Consider the following 25,121-nt stretch of genomic DNA (forward strand, 5'->3'; position numbering starts at 1 on the left):
ACTGCCAAGCAATTAGCGTTTCAAGCATCAGGTCCGTGGTAACTTTTGGCAACTTGTATATTACTTTCAGCACAAGCTTCTTTTACGAAACACTGGGATAGATACAGTGCCTTGCAAAAGTATTCACACACCCCCCCCCTTGGCATATTTTACCTATTTTATTACATTACAGCCTTTAGTTCAGTGTTTTTTTAATCTGTATTATATGTGATGGATCAGAACACAATAGTCTAAATTGGTGAAGTAAAATTAGAAAAATATATACATAAAACTATTTTTCAGAAATAAAAAAACTGATAATTGGCATGTGCGTATGTATTCACCCCCTTTGTTATGAAGCCTATAAAAAGTTCCGGTGCAACCAATTACCTTCAGAAGTCACATAATTAGTAAAATGATGTCCACCTGTGTGCAATCTAAGTGTCACATGATCTGTCACTACATATACACACCTTTTTGAAAGGCCCCAGAGGCTGCAACACCTAAGCAAGAGGCACCACTAACCAAACACTGCCATGAAGACCAAGGAACTCTCCAAACACGTAAGGGACAATGTTGTTGAGAAGTACAAGTCAGGGTTAGGTTATAAAAAAATATCCAAATCTTTGATGATCCCTAGGAGCACCATCAAATCTATCATAACCAAATGGAAAGAACATGGCACAACAGCAAACCTGCCAAGAGACGGCCGCACACCAAAACTCACAGACCGGGCAAGGAGGGCATTAATCAGAGAGGCAGCACAGAGACCTAAGGTAACCCTGGAGGAGCTGCAGAGTTCCACAGCAGAGACTGGAGTATCTGTACATAGGACGACAATAAGCTGTACGCTCCATAGAGTTGGGCTTTATGGCAGAGTGGCCAGAAGAAAGCCAGTACTTTCAGCAAAAAACAAAATGGCACATTTTGAATTTGCGAAAAGGCATGTGGGAGACTCCCATAATGTATGGAGGAAGGTGCTCTGGTCTGATGAGACTAAAATTGAACTTTTTGGCCATCAAAGAAAATGCCATGTCTGGCGCAAACCCAACACATCACATCACCCAAAGAACACCATCCCCACTGTGAAACATGGTGGTGGCAGCATCATGCCGTGGGGATGTTTTTCAGCAGTCGGGACTGGGAAACTGATCAGAGTTGAAGGAAAGATGGATGTTGCTAAATACAGGGATATTCTTGAGCAAAAGCTGTACCACTCTGTGTGTGATTTGAGGCTAGGACAGAGGTTCACCTTCCAGCAGGACAAAGACCCCAAACACACTGCTAAAGCAACACTTGAGTGGTTTAAGGGGAAACATGTAAATGTGTTGGAATGGCCTAGTCAAAGCCCAGACTTCAATCCAATAGAAAATCTGTGGTCAGACTTAAAGATTGCTGTTCACAAGCGCAAAACATCCAACTTGAAGGAGCTGGAGCAGTTTTGCAAGGAGGAATGGACAAAAAATCCCAGTGGTAAGATGTGGCAAGATCATAGAGACTTATCCAAAGTGACTTGGAGCTGTGATAGCCGCAAAAGGTGGCTCTACAAAGGATTGACTTTAGGGGGTGAATAGTTAGGCACATTGACTTTTTCTGTTATTTGTTTTTTCCTTCACAATAAAAAAAAAAAAAAAACACATCCTCAAAGTTGTGGGCATGTTCTGTAAATTAAATGATGCAAATCCTCAAACAATCCATGTTAATTCCAGGTTGTGAGGCAACAAAACACGAAAAATGCCAAGGGGGTGAATACTTTTGCAAGGCACTGTATATTCTCTTTTCTTGCTTAGACATAATAGAACTGAGGCAGAAATGGGAATCTCACACACACACAAGAGTTTTAAGACTAAATCATTTCTCCTGGAAAGGAGCACGGGTCCCGGCTTGCAGCTCTCTTTGGATAAGAGTCACGCTAGAACATTTCTGCATTAAGCAACTGAAGTCCTGGGACAGCTGAACAAATATTTACCAGCAGATGAGAGGCTCTTCAAGTGGTTGGAATCCCCTTTACACCAGATGAGGAGGTGCGGCGGATCTAAAATTAATAAAAAAAACACAGGCGGTCAGTCAAGCATGAAATAGGGCACAAAATCAGGTATACAGACCTGTCTTCAGTCATAGCATTCAGGGCTTGATACACTTCACAATGTATAGAATGCGATCAATGCAGTGTGAATAAATAAAAATTGCCACCATAAACCCACAACCATTCTTATTGCTTTGTCCCATGTCATGCCAAGACATACAAGCACACAGGGGCTGTCAGGAAAACAAGTCTTCAGATATGGGGAGGGAAACCATAAACAAGGGTCATTCAAACTTTACATCTCTTTCAAGTGTGTTTTTAATTTTTTTTTTTGGGGGGGGGGGGTTCTGTATTTGATTGCTAGAAAAAGCACAAAAAAAAACAAAAAACAAAACAGCAAGCAGGCTATAAATTATAAATCCAATAAGGGTACAGAACTTGATGCCCATCAGGTTCAATTGATCTAACTGCCCAGTTGTATAGCTGACACCCAGGAACCTATGCTATTAACCATTTAACGACCGGGCCTTTTTCTGACATTTGTTGTTTACAAGTAAAAATCTGTATTTTTGCTAGAAAATTACTTAGAACCCCAAACATTTTTTTTTTTTTTTTTAGCAGAGACCCTAGGGCAGGGGTAGGCAACCTGGGGCCCTCCAGCTGTAGAGGCATAAGGCATTGCAAGGCTGGTAGTTACAATTACTCCCAGAGGCATGATGGGACTTGTAGTTCTGCAACAGCTGAAGGGTCCCAGGTTGCCTACCCCCTGCCCTAGAGAATAAAATGGCAGACATTGCAATATTTCATGTCTCACTGTATTTGCGCAGCAGTCTTTTAACCGCATTTTTTTTAGGAAAAAATACACTTTCATTTTTTTTTACAGAGGTTACCTGTTTAGAGTTACAGAGGAGGTCTTGCACAAGAATTATTGCTCTCGCTCTAATAATCGCAACGATAACTCACATGTGTGGTTTGAACACTGTTTACATTTGTGGGCATGACTTGCGTATGCGCTCGCATCTGTGTGCGAGCACGGAGGGATGGGGCGCATTAAAAATGTTTATTTTACTTTTTATTTTTACACTGTCCCCTTATTTATTTTTTTATCACTTTTATTCCTATTACAAGGAATGTAAACATCCCTTGTAATAGAAATAAGCATGACGGGCCCTCTTAATTGAGAGATCTGGGGTCAATAAGACCCCATCTTTCTCATTTACCCTTAAAAGAAAAATAAAATAAAAAAAAAAAATGTAAAAAAAAAAAAAAAAAAAAAAATCTGTCAATCTGCCCGAGAACCAGAAGGGACGTTGGAGGTCGCTCCAGTCCTCCAAGGGCATAGAACTGAGTGGGGGCCCCATCTTGCCCTCACCCTACTTCCTGCCTAGCCATCGCCCACATGGGATCGGTTCCGGGCTTACCGACGGCTCCAGGCATCTCTCCCGCCACCTATAAAAGTGATCTTGCAGCGAATTCGCTGCTGGGATCACTTTCATCTGAAAGCAGACCACCTAAGGGAAAAAAAAACGATACCGGGGTTATGGCAGCTAGCGACTGGCATAAGACTGGTATTTAATGCCAAAATCATGACATACATTCTCAGTAAGGCCCCTTTCACACGGGACGGATCCGTGTTGATCCGCCCCGTGTTTATCCGCTGCTCAGCGGGGATCGCTCCGTTTTCCCCAGCTGAGCCGGCAGATGACAGGGCGGGACCCGCACACTGTGCAGGGACCGCCCTGTCAGATCTCCGCTCTCCCCTATGGGGGATCGGAGGAACACGGACCATCTGTCCGTGTTCATCCGATCCGCTCTGCAGACGGATAGAAAAATAGGATTTTCTTCCGTCCGCAGAATCGGACGAGAACGGAGCCGGACAACATCGGGTGTTAGCGGATGTACATCCGCTGACACCCGCTATCCCATAGGGATGCATGTATGTCCGTATTTCATCCGAAAACGGATGGATGAAATACGGACATACTGTCCGCATGTGTGAAAGGGGCCTTAGACGATCAGCAAGTGGTTAAAATGTTCCATTACCACCCAAACTGCCACTACGCCTGTAAAAAAAAAAAAAAAAAAAAAAGACAAAAAAAGACAAAAAAAAGAAAAAAAAGAAAACCTGTACCACTGGATAGAGAGAGATAAGATAATCTGTTGAGGTTTTAAAGTGTCTATTGATAATTTTTTGCCATTTGGCAGGCGCACACTATTTTGAGACTTGACATATCTGTATTTATTTACTCCATACAGTCTTATCTTTTATATTCAAAAGAAAACAGATTATGTGGCATTTGTGTGCACTAAAATTAAAACAAAAAATGTAGATTTTATAAACAGTTGCGCAATAACAATACCATCATGTTATTCTATAAGCCTTCTGCTTTCAGAAAATACTGAATGTCATGTTTTTGAAGGTGTTCAAATTTTAAAGCCAAAAATTTAGATTTTAATATTCTCCAACAGCGACAGGGTTAAAGTGCTAATTAAGCATTCCTCTCCTTTTAATTTTGTACTCTGCATCCACAGCAGCTCTTCCTTAAAGTCACAATGACGATCATACGTAAAGATTTCCCTCAAGACGATGGCAATTGAACCCTTTATTCATTTCTTCAGAAAGGCAACTGCCCCGAGGATACATAGAAATCAGAGATTTCAGTAATGAGGTTTAACCAGTTTATGAGCCTGAGCTCCCGCCACTCCTCACTGCTTGTGGTGGTGGAATGTGCACCTTTAGTAAATGCATCTACTCCCTGGTGCAAGATGTTACTTGCTAGGCCGTACTGTCACTTGAACTTTTTTATCTGAAGTGTACCTATACATTGTGGAAGAAGAACCTCTTAAAGAAGTTACTGGCAGTGACTCTGTAGTAGGCGAGCGATGCTCTGAGGGCGTTATACTGTAGTTACTGAAGAGAGAATCTCTAAGGGCTGGTTCACACAACAAAAACGCACCCCAGATCCGTTCCAGATGCATTCCTGCATGCGTGTTTTTGATGCATTCCAGATGCATTTTTTCTCCTTCTTCCTGCCCCCCCCCCCCCCCCCCCCCCCCACTGTACTGGGGTCTGGTGCATTCCAGCATATTTTTGCTGGGTTTTACTGCGTTCCAGTACAGTCCAGTGCAGGAAAAATGCAGCATGTTCTATTTTTTTTTTCTGGAATGCAACTGATCGCATTGGTGTGAACTATGCAATTGGAAACCATACAGCCTACTTTCCATTCATTTTTTACGCAGAAAAAAAAAAACAGACACTGGACTGCATGTGGTGTGAACTGGCCCCCCAATGGTAGATTTATAGATGTGCATCTGAAGCCCCATTCGTTTCCGGATTGCGCTCCAGAGGCTACAGTCCGTGAGGAAGCATTGCGATGGCTCATCACCAACTGTTTTAACCCCATTTTTGTTGACAATTACTCAGACAGTTGCTTGGCATTTGCGGCGCTTCCCCATTGACTTAAATATGTAGTGTTTGGCAGGCTCACTGCCCACCAATCGCTGTATGTTGGGTCAACTTAGCCGTAGTTGCAAAGGATCGCGCCCGAGGCATTTAAACATCCCCCTCTGCTGCCTGCTCAACTGTACATTTTTGCTGCTCACCCGCCGCAAGTCCAAACTAGGCCTTAGAGGACAGAGTGGTTACTGGAAAGTGAATCAACCAGAAGGCAATATAGTTACTGGACAGCGACTCCTTCAGAGAGCAGTATAGTTATTTGATTGAGACTCTTAAAGAGGAAGTAAACCCTCCCACTCCGATGCTTCTTTTCATTTAGTCTATTATAATAAGTAATTATCAAACTATAGCCACTGTAATCCAGCCCAAATCGCATATTACTTACTGTTTAAAGAAACTTTAAAAAACTTGTTTCCGGGGGTTAGGCAGCGCCATCTTAAGTATTATTTTCTGAGTCCACAGTAGAGTGTATTTCCGCCCTTACATTGAGCACTTCCTGTACTGTTAACCAAGCCTCCTTCTCAATCCAACGTTTCTATGGCAACCCTGCTTCACTGCTCATAGTATTTACTTGTGCCTATTATCTATTGTTTGCCTGTGTCAGTCTTATCAGCTTCAGCTGATAAGGTTGCAGTAATGCTGTCATTGTCCAAGTTTACACTGCATGTGATGTCACATGGTCACATGGGGTGTAGTAGGAAGCTCTGAGTGATTATGCAGTCTCATGGGATTTCAGAGCTGTAGGAAGATCTGATAATAGACAGACAAGTACACAGAGTGGGCTGTAAATCAGGGGAGATCTGGGCATGCTCAGTGAAGCCATTTTAAAGAACAAAAAGGATTAAAACAATACTAAGTAAGGAGATATCTACAAGCAGTGTTCATTAGGGTTTTTTATGCTTATTTACATGGGAAAAAGTTGTCGGGGAGAGTTTACAACCACTTTAAGGCCACTTGCACACTAGGGGATAGGGTGGCAAATAGGCTGTGCACTTTTTAAAGAGCAGTTGCTCCAGAGCTTAGTAAACAAGGGGAAGCTCTTGCTGACTTCCATCATCCAATCATGTGCAAGCAAAAAATGCAGTTTTTAAATTTTCCTTGCACATGATTGGGTTTTCTTTGCAAAATGAAACTTTACCTCATTCACTAAGCTCTGAAGCAACTGCCTTTAGTAAATCAAGCCCTATCCTGGCGTTTTAGTGTGCCAGGGAGTTACAAGTTTAGCATTCAGCCCAGTTGCTTGTCAAAGTCTATAGCAGGCTGAAACACGCTGCAGTTGAATGAACACTTTACAGAGTGGCCCTCATGTTCAGGGCTGTATACATCCAGGAACATAGGAATGTTCCTGGCATACATCCCTGAATGCATACAACATTAAACCTAAGTACCACTCGGGGACAGTGTTCAGCCGAGTCGCAGCCTGCTTCACCCTGCCATAGACTTTAACTGGCTGCAGGTAGCAGGACTGGACAATGCACCTGTACCTCCAGGGTGCACTCAAACTCAGGTAAGGTTCAGTTTACCTGTGCCACCCTAGAACGCTGGAATTGGATGCACACTGGGTAAACGTCTGGTGTGCAAGTAGCCTAAGGCTAAGTATATTTGACAGCAACTCTCTTAGACAGCAGAGTGTTGGGATAGGAATTAAGAGGGTGCAGGGGGCGAAGCCTCTGGAAGACAGAGAGAAAAGAGTCTACAGATTCTCGGTGAGGTCAGTGAAGGGATAAACAGTATGGATAATGCAGAGTTGCAGGTAGGCAATGTGGTAAAATTAAAAGTGGACCTTTCCTCCCTTTCACTTAAAAAAAAAAAAAAAAAAAAAATCACAGCTTTGTGCACTGGTGTGCAGTCATGTTGGAACAGGAAGGGACCATCCCCAAACTGTTCCCACAAAGTTGGGAGCATGAAATTGTCCAATATGTCGTGGTATGCTGACGCCTTAAGAGTTCCCTTCACTGGAACTAAGGCACCAAGCCCAACCCTTGAAAAACAACCCCACACCATAATCCCCTCTCCACCAAATGATTTGGACCAGTGCACAAAGCAAGGTCCATAAAGACATGGATGAGAGAGTTTGGAGTGGAAAAACTTGATTGGCCTGCACAGAGTCCTGACCTCAACCCAATAGAATTAATTATTTGGGATGAATTAGAGTGGAGACTGCGAGCCAGGCCTTCTCGCCCAACATCAGTGCCTGATCTCACAAATGCTCTTCTGGAAGAATGGTCACACATTCCCGTAGACACACTCCTAAACCTTGTGGACAGCCTTCACAGAAGAGTTGAAGCTGTTATGGTTGCAAAGGGTGGGCCAACTAAATATTGAACCCTACGGTCTAAGACTGGGATGTCATTAAAGTTCATGTGCGTGTAAAGGCAGGTGGTAATATAGTGTAGGTGCGACTAAAAGTCACACAGACTTCAAAGTAGTTCCTGCACTACTTTGGTCCAACTTTTATGCAACTTGAGGGCCACAGACTTCAATGTTAACCTTCAAGAGTTGCATGAAAGTCGTACCTGAATGTTATACAATGTAACAGTTGTGCAACAGTTGTCCACTATCACTGGCCAAAGCCAAAGTCCTACCCATGTTGCACCCATCCAAAGTTGCACTCCAAAGTCAGAGTAACTGTGGAGTCCTACAAGTGTGAATGGACCCCAAGGCCGGCCATACATGGGTTGAATTTCGAAAATCTTATCTAAGAATTTTCGTTCGAATTTCGCACTATTATTGCAGCACAGCAATGGCCAATTTTCACACGGCCATCAAATTTGTGTGATCGGGCATGTTGGAAATTTATTGAAAAATTAACAATTTTTTAATCAATGATGAGAGAATCGTGGGAGAAATAGTCGAAAGAGAAATGTGAATGCTACAATTAAGCCTACTGTGGTGAAACGCACCAGTAGGGCGGCTACTATGGCAGTTACGCGCTGTGTACTGGTCGTGGTATAATAAAGTTTTATCAAATGGTGACATCGTCAGCGTGGGCTTGCTTTTCATAATCTTCCCAGGACCCAGGACTTCGCAGGAAAAGGGTAAAAATCCATGATTTTTACCCTTTTCCTGTACAATTAGATAGATTGCTGTGTATTAGTCTGGGCCTACTTTACCATATACCAATAAATTTTTGTTATTGTGTTAAAGCTTTCACTCATGGTCAAAGAACTCTTTTAACCCAAATCATATCTGAGCGATATAAAGGCTCAAATATAGTATACGGGTAACAGTTCCCACTAACACCACTGATCTTTCTAGCTATCTGTAGGGGGTAATTCTTCCCAATAACCACAAGTGTAAAGCCTCGTATACAAGGTAGGATTGTTGGCCAACCGAGCGTCTGATTTTTGTCCGAAGGAGCGTGCCAGGATCTTGTCTTGCATACTAACGGTACACAATTGTCGTGCCACAAACACGAACTTAGTGACGTACTACGAGGAGTTTCAGCTCTTGAGCACCACCCTTCTGCTAATTTCGTGTTTGAAGAGCATTGATTCTGAGCATGCGTGTTTGTACTTTGGACTTTTGTGTGACAGATTTGTGTTCTGACCATACGAAAAACTGACGTCAAACCGTTATCCGGCGAAAATTTACTAGCCTGTCATCATTTGTTGGCCGAAAGTTGGACAACGATTGTCAAAAGGAGCGCACCAACGGTAAGATTTTAGGACAACAGTCTGTTAACAGACATTCCCCTGCCAACAATTGTACCGTGTACGAGGCTTTAGGCTGGGTTCACACTAAGTCCTGGTTCACACTTTATCGCACCTGAATCGCACACTGGTTCACACTGAGATCTGCAATGTTGTCAATGTAAAGGTAATGACACCTCCAGAACGGGGGTGCTTCACACAACACGCAGGGGATGAACTCTCCAGTGAAAAGGCGTAAAATCCTGCAGTCGCTTCAGTCCCAAAAGATAGACGTAGCACTCCTTCAAGAGACACTTCCCAAACTGGTATAACCCCTCCCTTCTGCATGCCAAATTTCCAATGTTTTTCCTAGCAAATGCCAAGGACAAAACTAGGGGGGTAGCTATCCTGTTTTCAAATAACTGTAAATTCACACTGCAGCTAGAATATAAGAACCCAGGGCAGATTTTTGCTAGTGAAGGGGCTGATAGACGATCAACTTTAAACCTTTATATCGTACTATGCACCCAATCAGGGCCAAACAGAATTCTTCCAGGACATGCTTAAAAAACTAGATCCACTAGTGGGTGGGATGGTCATGTATGAGGGAGATTCGAACACAGCTCTAGATCAGGCGCTGGATAAATCCAGACCACCAGGATCTCAAATCACCCGCCCACCCAAACAGAGCCTCAATTTGGCCAAATTATTCTTTCATTGCGGACTGGCGGCTGCTTGGAGGGAGATGAACCCAACCAAAAGAGACTACACCCAATATTCGTGCTCCCACCAGTCCTACGCAAGGATAGACCATATATTTATATCCACCTCCAAAATCCTGAATATAGTTAAGTCTTCCATTAGAGATACGGTTTGGTCAGACCACTCTATAGTGCTTCTCATCCTAAACAGGAGCCTTGATCATCCTACCCTACGACATTGGAGAATTAATGAATCCATACTCGGTGACCCGATTAGGGTAGTGGAAATTGAAAAGGCTATAAAGGAATACTTCCTACTGAATAACAGCAGACGTTTCACCAGAAACCCTTTGGGCTGCCCCCAAGGCCACTATACGAGGTAAATTAATTCAAATTTCCATACAGATCAAAAGGGAAAGAATGATTGACATAGACAAACTTAAAAAGGAATTCACACAACTGCAGCGTCTCCACAAACAAAACCCCAAAATGGTCCCCATGGCTAAACTAGACGCGTCTCTCTCTCAACCTAGTTTTCACTGCCAAAGCTGAAAAGAACATCAGATGGAGTGGGGCTAAATGCTATCACCAGAAGAACAAAATTGGATCTATGCTGGTAGCTAAATTATCTCTACAACAACAAATGCAGGCTTTACCAAAAATTAGAACACCGGGCGGGACTCAAGACACAAAGAATCATGGCGACATTCCACAGATTTTATGAGCAACTATACAGTGCGGGGAATGATAATAGTAAGGTCCACATGTACTCCCTTTAAGATTCCCTCCAAATTCCGACTCTGGCTGACCGCCACCAGGATAAAATGGAGACCCCGATAACAGAGGAAGAAGTGTCATTAAAAATCTTCAATGGGGGTCGGCCCCTGGCCCAGACGGCTTTTCCACGCCTTACTACAAAACGTTCGCCCAGACCCTGGAACCGCACCTTGCTTGCTTCTTTCATGCCAAAACTAAAGGGGAACCTTTAGATCGACAACATAACATAGCATTTATCTCTGTAATACCCAAACCAAACAAAGACCAAGGGGAGGTGGGTAACTACAGACCAATATCTCTGATAAATAATGACATGAAGATCTTGAACAAGATCCTAGCGAACTATATGGCAACTTTTATTAGCCTGTATATACATACATAAGGGCCAAGTACGTTTTATTCCTGGCAGACAGGGCCCAGCTTAAATCAGGAGAACAATCAGCATCATTTCTCTACTTCAGATGGGATGGGACAAATGGAGACGACAGAAAGGACTACTCCTTTCCATCGATCTCTAGAAAGCCTTCGATTTGGTCTCCTGGCCTTATATATTTAATATTATGAATCGATGAGGTTTTGGACAGAGATTCATGGGCCTATTGACAGCACTCTATTCCTTCCTGGAAGCTCGAGTATGCCTGCAAGGAACCAGGCAAGGTTGCCTCTTATCTCCTTTAATATTTGCAATAGCAGTAGAAACTCTGGCGATAGCCATATGTAATCATCCAGACATCAAAGGGGTTAACTGCGGCCCACAGACACATAAATGTGCCCTATTTGCGGACAACCTCCTGTTATTTGTCTCGTCACCGACAACCTCCCTTCCAAACATATGTAAACTGCTAGAAGACTTCGCTAAAGCCTACAGGTTGCAGGTCAACTTATCCCAATCCCAAATTCTAAACGTGACAATCCCACATCAGAAGGCTGAGAATCTTAACAGCTCCTTTCAATTTGAGTGGAGTGACAGAACCATTAGATACCTGGGAATAGATCTTTCTTCAAAGATTGACAGACACTACATAGTAAACTTCCCCCCCCATCTACAGAAAACTGGAAATGGATCTTAAGAACTGGGCGCTCCATGAAATATCCTGGCTAGGGAGAGTGAATGCGGTCACTCAAACTACTTTATCTCTTTGGGGGTCTCCCGATTCCCATTAATAAAGATCATCTGCGGATTTTCCAAAGCAAAATTATAAAATTCATCTGGGGCTACTCTGGACGCTGCCTCTCCAGGTATATTTTAAATAGACCTAGGACACAGGGAGGATTGGGAGTACCCAACCTACAGTGGTATTACCAAGTGGCACACCTGTCGACCGTCTATACACGTTTAGAGAAACCTGATTGGGTGCATATAGAACGTTAAGCAGTACACACACACTAGTCTTCTTACTCTGGTATCCTCCCAAAGATCGCCCTCCTATAATGTCTCCGATACTGTCTCACTCTATTTCCCCTTGGGAAAGCATGAAAAGCCTCCACGCTCTAACCTCGGACATGCAACCTTTAGCCCACATCTTTCACAACCCCAAATTCACTCCAGGAATGAACATTAAGGCCTTCAGGTGGTGGTTAGACAAGGGGTTATACCGCATTGGACAGCACCTTACCCCCCTTGGCCATATCTCGCTGAGCTACTGTAAAAGCAAATTGGAGATACCCTCTGAGAGGTTTAGATTCATGCAAATATCCCACTTCTTAAACTCTCAATGGAAAAATAAACCAGAACCCCCAAACCCCCAAAGTTGAATGCATATGAGCAATGGCGTGGCCAAGTCACAGAGCAGAGCAGGGGGCATCTCCACAATATACCTGTCACTTGCATCAGAAAGCACTAAATTATCGTACATGCTGGCCTGGGAGGGAGAGCTACAGGACAGCTGGGACGGTGTGGAATAGAAACTTTCTTCGATCTTACAAAAGGTATGCATAACACTGCCCTTATTGAAGCAAATCTAAAAGCGTTAACTAGGTGGTACTTAGTTCCAACCAAGTTAGCTAACATGTTCCCTTCTGCCTCTTCTCAATGCTTTAGAGGCTGTACTCTTTCAGGGTCCATGATTCATGGTGGGACTGCCCGAGAATCAGAGGATTCTGGAACAAATTGTTTCACAATTTACGCAAGGTTACGGGATATCAGGTCCCCAAAGATCCCTACATAGCATTACAAAATGCCCCAGTCTCTAAAACCACCAAAGCCACCCAGAATTTAGTTTTCTTTATTCTTTTGGGAGCAAAACTGACCATTGCACGAGCCTGGAAACAACCGAACATCAACGAAAGCATAGACATAGAGGCCGACTGACCAATTGCTATCAATTAAGCGCAGATCAACACCTTTGCTTCACAGCCACCAGTGAGATTTACTCCTGGGGAGTGATAAGATTAACAGTCTATTATTAACAGTTATTTAATGTGTAATCCGAAGATCACTGTAACGATCATCAGGTTTATGTCACACTTGACATTTATTGTTAACCTTCTTATTTGTGATGTAATGTTGCACGTTATTGACAATAAAAACGTATTGCAATAAAAAACGATGCGTGTGCGTGAGCCCTTGCAAAGTTTTTTAGCATGCATCTCTAAGGTTTAGCTCCCCTCCCCCGCCACCGTACCCTTCGCCAACATTATCGGCAATTCCTGTCAAAATGATAGCTGGTAATAGCTTTGTATTGGAGCAGCTGTCAAATGCAGCCGACCCTATGTAAAATGACACGGTCATAGTCTGGTCAGTGTCATTGAGTAAATACAATTAATCAATGTATTGTTTCATTCATAGTTTTTACTATTTCATTCTTATGCAGATCAAAGATGACCTACATATGAATGAAATAGTAAATACAGTACAATTAAAGTGACATTAAGGCCTCGTGCACACTGGACAATATAATAACATTATAAAAACGCCAGTAGCGTTGCAGTCAGTTTTTCAATGTTTTTGCAATAACGTTTTTTAGCGTTTCTTTTTTTTCTTCCAATGGTATCCAACTAAAAAAACACTGGCGAGCCACATTTTTGAGTGTTTTTTTGCGTTTTTTTACGTTAGAGCATCTTTACAGCTGAAAAACGCTCTCAGTCAGAACCCACTAGTCTTGGGGTTTTTTACAGCCAAAAAATGCCCAAAAACAGTTAACAGCCTGTGTGTGCATGGACACATAGGATAACATGCTGGAGTGTCTGACTGTAGGAAAAAACGTCTGAAGACAAAAACAGCAGCTGTAAAAATGTCCAAAAAACGTCCAGCGTGCATGAGGCCTAAAGGATTGCTCCTTTTAAAAAAAAAAAAAAAAAAAAACTAAACAAACATCTTATACTTATCTGCTCTGTGTAATGGTTTTGCACAGAGCAGCCCCAATCCTCCTCTTCTCGGGTCCCTCGCTGGTGCTCCTGACTCCCCATCCCCCTCCCTGCTTAGTGACCCCACAGCAAATGCTTGCTATGGGGGCACCCAAGTCACTGCTCCGTTTGCCCATTCTCACACAGAGTGGCTCGACCTCGCTCTCTCCTCACTGGCTGTGATTGACAGTAGCGGGACCAATGGCTTCCGCTGCTGTCTCAGCCAATAATAAGGGAGAGACCTGGGAGAGCAGAGGCTCTCCGGCACATCGCTGGAATCAAGATGGGGCTCAGGTAAGTTTTAGGGGGGGCAGCTGCACACAGGTTTTTTGTTTTACCTTCATGCATAGAATGCATAAAGGTAAAAAAAACTTGAGCCTTTACAACCACTTTTAAAGCCTTTTAAGAAACCTTGGTAGCCAATTAGATGTGGCCAGTTGGTGTGCAGGCAAAAATGCAAAGTGCATCCAGGGCCGGTCTGAGTCCCTAATCACATGGTATAGATGGGAGGTTATGTGCGAACAGCAGTGGTGCCTGCCATTAATTGGTACAGGTGGCTGCACCACTGCTGTTTGTGCACACTGTGTGCAAGGGGATATTTCATTGACAGCAACAATCCAAACCTGGGGATTTTCCTCACTTTAGAGAGATTAAAGGCCCATACACACAATACGAAAATCGGAAGTAAAATTTTTTCCGACGAACAATCTGCCGTACCGTTAGTACGGATGCCGGATCGTTAGTACGGTGCTTTCGACAGCGGATTACGATTTTTTTGTTCGACAAAAGCTGGATGTGCAGACTATAACATTTTTGTTGTACGTGAACTGAAGGTACGATTTTCGCTTGAAAAAAAATCTTAAGAGCAAGATTACGCATGCTCAGAAACTAAAGAATAGATACAAAAATATTCAACACATGACGTCACTTCTGAATTTGTATTCTGACGTACGAGAATTTTCGTATTGTAAGTAACTTCTTCACTTTCACCAGCGTGCAACAAAAAATGGACGATCATCAGAAAATCTTTAGGCCCCCTACACATCTGTGCATTTTAGGTGTAGTGCATAAAAATAAAAATAAAAAAAAATAAAAAAGTCTTGCATGCTGTATTCTTAATGATCTTTCATCAAAACACACATTCTATAGAGTTCAAAGGTAACGCACCTAAAACACATGTTAAATGAACCTAAAATGCAATGCAACGCACAGATGTGAACCGCCTCTTCACAAAAAAAAAAAAAAATAAAACTGTCAGGGGTTTTAGCCCTTCCCTGCTGTCTCCAAAATAAAAATAAAACACGTTTGACTTTAGATAACTTCCAAAGCGCTACAACCCCAGCCTGTGATTCTGGAAGGAAGGAACAACAGTACACTGAATTATCATCAATTGCTCTCCTCCCTCTGCATAATCACTGTACAGTGAAACCTCGGATTACGAGCATAATCCGTTCCAGGAGAATGCTTGTAATCTAAAGTATTCAAATATCAAAGTGAGTTTCCCCATTGAAGTCAATGGAAACGAAAATAATTAGTTCCGCATTGACTTCAATGGCATGCAATACCACATGCGGCCAGAGGTGGGGGTGCGCCGGGGAGCCTCGGAAACAGCCGGAAAGGCCCGAGGACACCTCGGCTGACCTCGGAAAGACTCCATTCCCAAGGTTTGCCGAGGTCAGCCGAGCTGTCCTCGGGCCTTTCCGTGCATTTCCGAACGGCGCAGATCGGCTGCGATCGGCTCCTGCACCCCCCCTCAGGCCAAACGCGGTACTGCACACACTTTTGCCTGAATCGTGCTCGTTTTGCGAGACAACACTCGCAAACCGATTTACGATTTTTAAAAATACAATGCTCATATTGCGAAACGCTCGTTAACCACGTTACTCGCAATCCGAGGTTCCACTGTAGTGCACATGCGGACTGTACAAGACTAATTAGCTCCTAGTGGTAACCCCCCCCCCCCATTCTTTGCCACTCCAAGACCTGTTGTGCAAAAGAATTACACATAAGGCTGATCTAAAGAAAGTTCAGAGAGTTTCCTACTAAATGTATACCTGTAGAAAAGGGTCAGTAACCCCCCTTATAAAGCCTTTCATTATGAGAACTCAAAGTGTTACTAAACCCAGGACCCTGCATTCACTATATCTGATCTCCCACAGTACACAGAACATGGAAATGTAATTATTTTAATAAATATAAACTGCTCAATACCTTTTCTCCCCAGCAGTATATAGCAGTCTTGTGACTTCTATCAGTGTCTGGTTAAAGCTTGTAGGAGGAGTTTTCATTCTACTCTGACTGTCCTATGAGGCTGCAGGACCCCTGACCCCTGTCTGGACTGTGCTGATTGGCCCTGTGCTGATCACATGCACTCTCCCAAGAAAAAAAAAAATCTCTAGCAATACACACCAAACTAAGGCATGTGCAGCTCGCCTCCAAGATTCTGTTCTATGAACAGATGGATTGTGGACAGTGGAAGAAGGGGAGGTTAAGAGAAGGCAGGATCAAACAGCCTTTTTATGCAATGAAAAGATTAACCCCTTAGGTTCCACAGTTAATATAACAAGAATGCTTAACTGCATATACAGACTGATTTTACTGTTGTGGGTTTAATAACACTTTAACCACTTAATGACCAGGCCATTTTTTTGTGATACGGCACTGCGTCGTTTTAACTGACAATCTGTGACGTTGTACCCAAACAAAATTGATGCCCCCCCCCCAATAGAGCTTTCTTTTGGTGGTATTTGATCACCTCTGCGGTTTTTATTTTTTGCGCTATAAACAAAAAAAAAGACTGACAATTTTGAAAAATAAACAATATTTTTTACTTTTTGCTATAATAAATATCCCAAAAAGAAAAAAAAAAAAAAAAACAAAAAATTCTTCATCAGTTTAGGCCAATATGTATTCTTCCACGTGTTTGGTAAAAAAAAAAAAAAAAAAAAAAAAAAAATCGCAATAAGCGTATATTGATTGATTTGCGCAAAAGTTATAGCGTTAAAGACACATCGCACACTTGACACATTTTAGGAACCATTGACAGTTATACAGCGATCAGAGCTAAAAATAGCCACTGATTACTGTGTAAATGTCACTGGCATGGGAAGGGGTTAACACTAGGGGGCGATCAAGGGGTTAAATGTGTTCCCTAGGAATGTGTTTCTAACTGTGGGGGGAGGAGACTGACTGGAGGAGGAGAGAGATCGCTGTTTCTGATTACTAGGAACAGCAGATCTCTCTCTACTCCCCTGCCAGAATGGGGATTTGTCTGTTTAAATTGACAGATCCCCGTTCCTGGCTCTCTGAGGAGCGATCACGAGGGGCTGGCAGACATTGGCTCCGGCGTCGCACCCCCCTATCGCTCTTAAAGCGTCCGACGTATACCTACGGCGATTCGCGCAGCCGTGCCAACCTGCCGCAGTATAATGACGGCGGCTGGTTGGCAAGCGGTTAATTGGTGATCCTGCCAGTCACTTAGACTTTCTTCTTGGTGGAAGTGATCTGCAGCCTCAGAGAATCTGCATGATTGCCAACACAGCGCTGCACATTGCTCTGCTTCAGGGAGGGGGCATGGTAAGCGGAGCTGCGAGTCAAGAATCTGATCCGCACTGCAGGCAGCAACACAGATGCTTGACCGACAGCTTCACCCGACTCTGCATGGCCTGGGGGGGGGGGGGGACTGAAGTGACGTCCACATGACATGTGACACTGCAGCTTAACCCCATCCCAGACCATGAGGAGAGGGTAAAATTAAGAAATGTGATCATGTGACCTAGAATAAAATAAGGTATTTATGACATTATTGAAGCATTTCTCTACAAATGACCTGCTGGTGGTGTGCCCACTTCAATTGACATTTTTAATATCTGCTTAGACTTTAGCTTCAAATCATCCGATATGTTCCTCTAATGTGAGAGTTCCTTATTTCGAGACGTCACAAATCAAGCAGTCAGAGAAAAGGGAAGTCTACCTCTCTAAATGAGGAAGAACTTGTACAACGCCTTCCTATACAGGCCATGTTATTAGCTTGACCTGCATCCTGTGCAGAAAAAAAAAAAAACAACAAAAACGCTTCTTCCATCACTATGCACCAAAGGATTATGGCAACAGAATGTCAGTTTGCATTATAGACAATGGAGCATGTATATGCAAATAACTGAGCAAAGACAATAGTGCATTAATAACAAAATCCCAACTTCCACATCCAGCAAATACAGGGAAGTGGGCGAACGCTGGCTGTTTCCCATAAGGAACTTGTGTCTCATAAAATGATAAGCAGTTTCTCAACTAAACTAACCAGTACAGTATTTGCATGTAATCTGATCACAACTCCAGTAGATCAGAAAAAGAACCCAATTGCCCAAACAAAGGGCCAAAAGGGTGCCGGCATAACACAACACACTGTGACCAGAGCAGCTCACTGTCACCATAGTGATGCTTTACTGCTCTAGGGAGGTGATGGGGATTTTTTTTTTTTTTTTTTTTATTAGATTGATCACTATATAAGCAATCACTTTCATGAACAGCATTCATTCATGTGCCATTGTGTACAATTGGGAATGGCCACAACTACCACATGGGACAGGACCACTGCAATTGGCCCTGTACCATGTGACCAATCACAGAGATCACAATAGTACACAAATGGCTATGCATGAAAGCCATTGTGTACAACTAACGTGATTTCTGCTATTGGTCACAGCGATCACATGGCACCAAGACCCAGCCTGGTAAAACGATCTGATTTCACAGATCGTGCCGTGCAAGTACATCATAGGACATCCACCCTGGATAATGGTGCTCCTGCTTGGTCATGTCGTTATAATATTCCGGGTGGGAGGTGGTTAAAGCCAACTTCAGAATAAATTGGGGTAGGGCTGGGGAAAAAATCGATTTAAATCTTGAATCAAGTTGAGAGGTCAAATCGATTCAAAATTTAAGCAAATCGATTTTCTTAGATTTTTTTTTTTTTCACCGTGCCGGTCCTGAGGAGCTGCGGGCAGGAGTTTTTAGGCGAGGCCGCGGCTTCGGCCTAGTCTGCGGACTAGGCTGAAGCCTCGCCTAAATACTCCTGCCTGCAGCTCCCCAGGACCAGCGCTGACACCGCACCGGTCCTGAGGAGCTGCGGACAGGAGTTTTTAGGTGAGGCTGCGGCTTTGGCCTAGTCCGCGAGGCTGGACGCCCCGTGAATCGAGTTCTTTTAAGAAAATCTCCAGCTCCCCTGCACTACAAAAAAATAAAGTAAACTAAAAGGAAGTCTTTTTTTTTTTTTTTTTTGTCAGGTATTTATTGCTGTCTCTGCCCCCCCCCCCCCCCCCTCCCTAGAAAGATTCAGCCTCTCTATTTTTCCTGTTTACCATTATCATCGAAAGTGAAAATCCCAAATTTTGGGTTGACACCAGTACAGTAAAAGAGAGGAAATTTTCCAATGGGGACACTAGTTCTGAATTCACTTTGTAGGGATTTCCTCTCACTTCCTGTTTTGGCTATGGGACAGGAAGTTAGGAGAAATCTCCCCAAGGGGACATAGATGGCTAGAAAAAAAAAAAACTGACGGGGGTTATAACCCTCCCATACTCTATCCAAAATGAAAAAAATAAAAAAGTTCTGCCTTTAGTTCTACTTTAAATGCTGATTAACTTAGCGACCGCCCACCATAGATATACTGCAGCAGGGGCGGCCGCTCTGTGCCAGATCATGTACCTAATGCGTAATCTGATACTTCTGGGGCGCACCACCAGTGGTTGACTCTCACTGTGTCCAATCAGCGTGTCCGCCGGAACCCGCCGATCGTTCAGGAGAAAGGCAGAATGGTGGTCTGCCTATGTAAACAAGGCAGATTGCCATTTAGTGAGAGGGGAATGTGCTGATCCTGTGTTCCTGCTAAGCAGCGTCTGACTGTCATCAGTGCCAAGGAGATGGAGCGCAAGCTTCTGGCTCCACTCAGCCCACTTGGCAGTGGTCGGTTTAGAGCGGCTTTCCTCGTGGATGACGTCACTACGTAGCGGGGGGCCGTGGTTACACGTTTAAGGGCACCACCTCTTTGTCAAACCAATAGGGGGATAATAATGCATTACTATTTAACTAAACCCATTCGATTTTTACTCAACGAAAATGATTTTAGGGTCAGTTCACATGTAGTCCAGTGCGGTTTTTTTTTTCTGCATCTAAAACACATTGATAGTAGGTTACATGATTTTCAATCACATAGTTAACAGTGTGGTCAGTTCCAGTGCGTTCCAGAAAGAAAAAAAAAAAAAGGAGTAGAACATGCTGCAATGTCAGCTGAACCTGGGTCACAGGAGTGTAGAACTAACCACATTCCTGTAAACCACAGAAGTATAGGCAAAAAATCTTTGGCCTTACTTCTCCTTTAAGACATTTCCTAGCAAAAGCAAAAATCATAACAGGACTATAAAGAGAACAAAAAAAAAAACAGCAAAACTTCATTTGAGCTTTAATTGGTTTCCCCAGTGGCCATATAATTAAAATGGACATGGAAATCAGATCGTTACAATCAATCTCACCAGAATTTCTCCTCCTGGAAGCCAATGAAATGGTGCACGGCAGATTGCTGTGGTTGGACGTTGATGGAAAGGTTCAACAAAACTGGCGTAAGTAGGACCAGCATTTTTAGCCAACTCAGGGACATTCAAAAATAAAGTGCGGCTCACAGGGTGGATTTGATTTAAATCACTAGTAAAATAGCTCGATTTAAATCATAATTTTTAAAGAGCGACTGTCATCTCTGTCCCGCAGCGCCTCCTCCTCTGACCCGCTGGTGACTCACCGACAGTCCCATTCACTATAATGGGACGGCTGGTGATGTGGCAGTGACCCAACAAGGTGAGGGACGTGGCGGCAGCAGGTGAGTGGACGCCCGCTAACAGGCGCTGCCATGATGGATCTGAAATGACAGGTGCTCTTTAAATGTAAGGACTCAATCATGCTGGTAGTTAGAATCTTTAATATTTACAAACAAGATGAAGGTTTCTGATTTAGAATAATAAGCTGTCAGGTTAGTAAAACAGCGATATCAGAACAGATTCAAATCATACAGTTTGTAGTGTACATAGATTTGCAAAATAATGACATAAAGGAATTTTCCTGAAGGTTTATCTCATGGTTACTGTGAAATTGTGTGAATGCATCAATGCAGTGCATGTTATCTCAGCTAGCAGAGCTTGGATTAATTGAATATTGCAGAATATACAGAATATACAGCCTCGTGCTACATAACTAGGCTCCATTTCATGTTGAATAAACTAAATTATTAGGGTATCTTAAATAGATTTTGACTCCAAAAGCATTTTATTAATTAAAGTTTGGATAATACTAAAATGGCAAAGACACAAGTGTTAACACTTTGTGAATGGATCCTTTTTGGGTAAATTTATAGGATTTTCTACTTCTAGCAGGTCAATGATCGATTTTTACATGTTGCTCGGGGTTGCATTGAAATCAGGTCAAAAAAACAAAACAAAAAAAAAAACAAGTTAAAAAATATAAGGAGTTGCACTTGAACAGAATTGTATTTGACAGATTCATGGAGCTATTTGTTTGCCAATTGGGATCTGACCTTTACTCAAGCTGCGGTCTTGTACATTCCACCCACAGGGATAATTCTTGGAGGTTTTCCCAATACAAGTCCTCGCAAACAAGCGATCTGACAAATGTTTGTGGAAAGTGTTCCTTTTGTCAGGAATCACACAAACTGATGCCTGCAAGCTAAATGCAAGCCACTTTCCACAAATATATCCACACACATTTTATATATATATATATATATATATATATATATATATATATATATATATATATATATATATATATATATAAATTTTTTTTTTTTTTTAGCCTAAAGCTAGATACACTATACAATTTTCTAAAAAAAAAAAAAATAAATAAAATAAAATTCCTTTAGATTTACCAAAACCATATAATATGAGGTCAAATCTTAAGAGTTTCAATTTGTATGCAATCAGACAGGCTCTTTCACTCCATGGTTTTGGTAAATCTAAAGGAAATCAAACAACAAAAGTTGTATAGTTTGTATGGGGTCTAAGGTTAGTCAAGAAAAAAAAAAAAAATCAAAATCAGAACGAGAGCATGTGTGCATGCATTTGCGCAAAAATGTGTGTGAAATTGCGTGAACGCATATACGCAAAGATGCACCTAAATACGTGCAAATACATTAAAAACAAAACAAAACAAAAACTTCTGAAAAAGTAGATGCTCAAGAGGCCTGACAGACACTTTGTAGGAACCAGTGACACTAATAAAGTGATCAGTGTTGAAAATATGCACTGTCACTGTACTAATGACACGGAAGGTGTTAAACATCTAGGGCGATCAAAGGGTTAAACGTGTGCCTAGCCAGTGTTTTTGTGTACACTGTGCTACTTTTTCTAGGGGAAGTAAGAGGACTCTAGCCCCTGCTTTGCAGAAACACACATCCCAGAACAGAACTGTGGTGTACCTTGATTACATATGTGCACAGGGAGCTCACAGGAGCTGGAACTAAAAACAGGTATCAATGACAGTATCGATTGTCAGCACGCATTGAGAACAACACTGGAATTTGCAGTAGAACCCCTGGGGACCACCAAAATGTTCTGATGGTCCACAGACCACTGGTTGGCGACTGCTGGCCTAGGCGATCTGAGCTGGAGTGGAAGCAGGTACCTATCAAAACCAAGAGCTCGCGCCCCCCCCCCCCCCCCCCCCAAAAAAAATGCCATTTGGGGAAGAGGTGGGGGGGCCTTAAGCGGAACGTCCCCTTTTTGGGTAGAGCTCTGCTTTAAATATAAGGCCAGAAAAAGCTTCCACTACATGATATCACGCACCTAATAACCAGATATCACTTAGAGGCATTTGTTCCATATTGGTAACACTTTAAGCCGCTTGCATATTCTCACTTTGAAGGAGATTGTTATCGCAAAGGGAGATTGGGGGGGGGGGGGCCCTCATCTGATTGGCTGGTTCTGATGAGATTCAGCGATTCGTTACCACGGTCTCTGGTGTTTAATTAGTCTGCTCTTTGGGAGTTCATCCCACTACTGCTAAGCACTGCGTGTTCATTAAAGCAGACTTCAAGGCAATCTAGGTTAATCAGTGATGTAAAATTAAATAGATGCATGCATTCATTTCTTCTTTCAAGCTTTAGGACAATTCAGGTAGATGCTTTGAAGGTATAGTTCTGTGTAAGCATTGGCTGATGTGACACGGAGAAGGGACAACATGGCCATCTCCACCAATGTCACCGAGACTCCATAAAGAAGTGAATGAAGCTCTATAAATGTCACCCAGAGAACGCATTGCTGCTCGGGTCATTCACAATGAATATTCCATTAATTAAGTCTTCAAAGCGGATCTATCACATGTTTTAATTCTGAACAAGTAAAGGATTTCAGAAATGACTTTATAATATTTTCAAGCCGCCAAGACTTCAGCTGATGTAGAAAGCTGACCTTTTTTATTTTATTTTAAGAATGACTGAGATTCCCTCACTTATGTAAAACATAACTGAGCTTTCAGTTTAAGAAGCAGATAAATAGATTACAGGTGCAACAAAACCTTACAGTGTGTAGGAAAGGCTGTCCCCTGGCAGCATGCTACAGAGAAGAACTACTATTCCCTACTGTGTGGAAGCAGTGGTGTCTCTGCAGAGGTCCTACTTGCCCCCATAAGGAGTCAGAACTAGAAGCTCTGCAATCAGTAAAGCTCAGGTCCCCTGCTAATTAGAGAGCTCTAGCTCTGACTCAGCATGGAATGTGGCAGACCTTTGCAAAAAGACCACTGCTTCCACATTCCTTCTCTGCAGCATGCTGGCAGGGGATAGACTTTTTCACTCAAGGTGTGGCTGCTTTCTATGGGCTTATTTACACTTGGAGTCCTCTATGTTGCCTCTCTGTAAAGTGATATGCAGTGTGTCGCTTTTCAGAGTCATTCCAACACACAGCTCAGAGGAGATAGGTTGCCTCCTGGATGCCCGTTGTAACCTTGAAAGCCAGCAGAACCGCCCTGCAACCACCTGCATTACACACGGTTTCAGGGCAGTTGTGGCACATCCTTATTAAAATGGTTGAAACCTCAAACATGAAATATGAACAAAGCAGATCCTGAGTCTATAGTGTGTACTTGTCTCAATTAGGAGCACTGAGTGTCATTTCTGTCTGCTGCTTCATTCCTCTGCTATCTGCACGAGTCACTTCTGACAAGTTTTCCTGACTAATTCAATTAAAAATACTAACAATAACTTACAAAGCCATCCACAACTCTGCCCCGTGCTACATCACTGACCTTGTCTCAAAATTCCTCCCAAGACCTCCTGCGCTCTAGTTCTTGTCACCTCCAGGAGACTTCTCCAGAGCCTCTCCCATCCTCTGGAACTCCCTACCCCAATCTGTAAGACTATCTCCTATCTATCTCCTACTCTGTCCACTTTCAGACAATCCCTGAAAACTCATCTCTTCAGAGAAGCCTATCCGGCCCCCACCTAACAACTGTACATTGTATCCATCAGCCCATCTCCCACAGTTATTACCTTTTGTATCTCTTGAACCTGCCCCTTAGATTGTAAGCTCTAACGAGCAGGGCCCTCTAAATTCCTACAGTAATAATTGCATTGTAATTGTACTGTCTGCTCCTATGTTGTAAAGCACTGCGTAAACTGTTGGCACTATATAAATCCTGTATAATAATAATCATTTTGCAGAAAACTTTTTACGAGGGAAAAAAAAAAAAGTCTCCATAACAGTTTTCACACGTGACAAACTCAAACCAAAAAAAAAAAAAAATTAAGACAAATTATTCTGGTTGTCTGGTGCTGGGGATAATTTGTATGTAATCAGCCTTCCCAGCTTCAGAAACTGGGACAGCTCTGCCATTAGGAACTACATAAAAGTTCTTGTTTAGACTGAAATTCTTCAAAGGGTATTGGCAGTACATTAGGTGCCTGAAGATCAAAAGTGAACCTAAGGTGCTGTGTTATCTGTAGCAGTCTGCTCCCACTCTGTCCTCTTCTCTCCTGGGGGGGGGGATTTAGAGTCGGCCTCCTGCTTCTCAGGGGGTTGTGACAGCGCCTGTAATGGAGCTGACTGCACAAAGCTTCGCTGTCACTAAACCAGCGTGAGGGCGACTCTTGCGGAAAGCAGCCTCATTTCCCTACAAGCAGCCAGGACTTTATAGACCTCTTTTGT

The 25,121-nt window shown here is 42.8% G+C and overlaps 1 protein-coding gene across 11 annotated transcripts in view; it reads right to left on the bottom strand.

Annotated features, from left to right (window-relative positions):
• Nucleotides 1–25,121, bottom strand: part of CYRIB (CYFIP related Rac1 interactor B) — a 217,518-nt gene that overhangs the window by 85,612 nt on the left and 106,785 nt on the right. For all 11 annotated transcript variants that reach the window (XM_073632243.1, XM_073632248.1, XM_073632250.1 and 8 more), the window contains one exon: nt 1,949–2,014. The gene's annotated coding sequence lies outside the window, so the exon portion shown is untranslated. The remainder of the gene's footprint in view (nt 1–1,948; nt 2,015–25,121) is intronic.

This window comes from Aquarana catesbeiana, linkage group LG05 (assembly GCF_042186555.1).
Source record: "Aquarana catesbeiana isolate 2022-GZ linkage group LG05, ASM4218655v1, whole genome shotgun sequence".
NCBI lineage: Eukaryota > Metazoa > Chordata > Amphibia > Anura > Ranidae > Aquarana > Aquarana catesbeiana.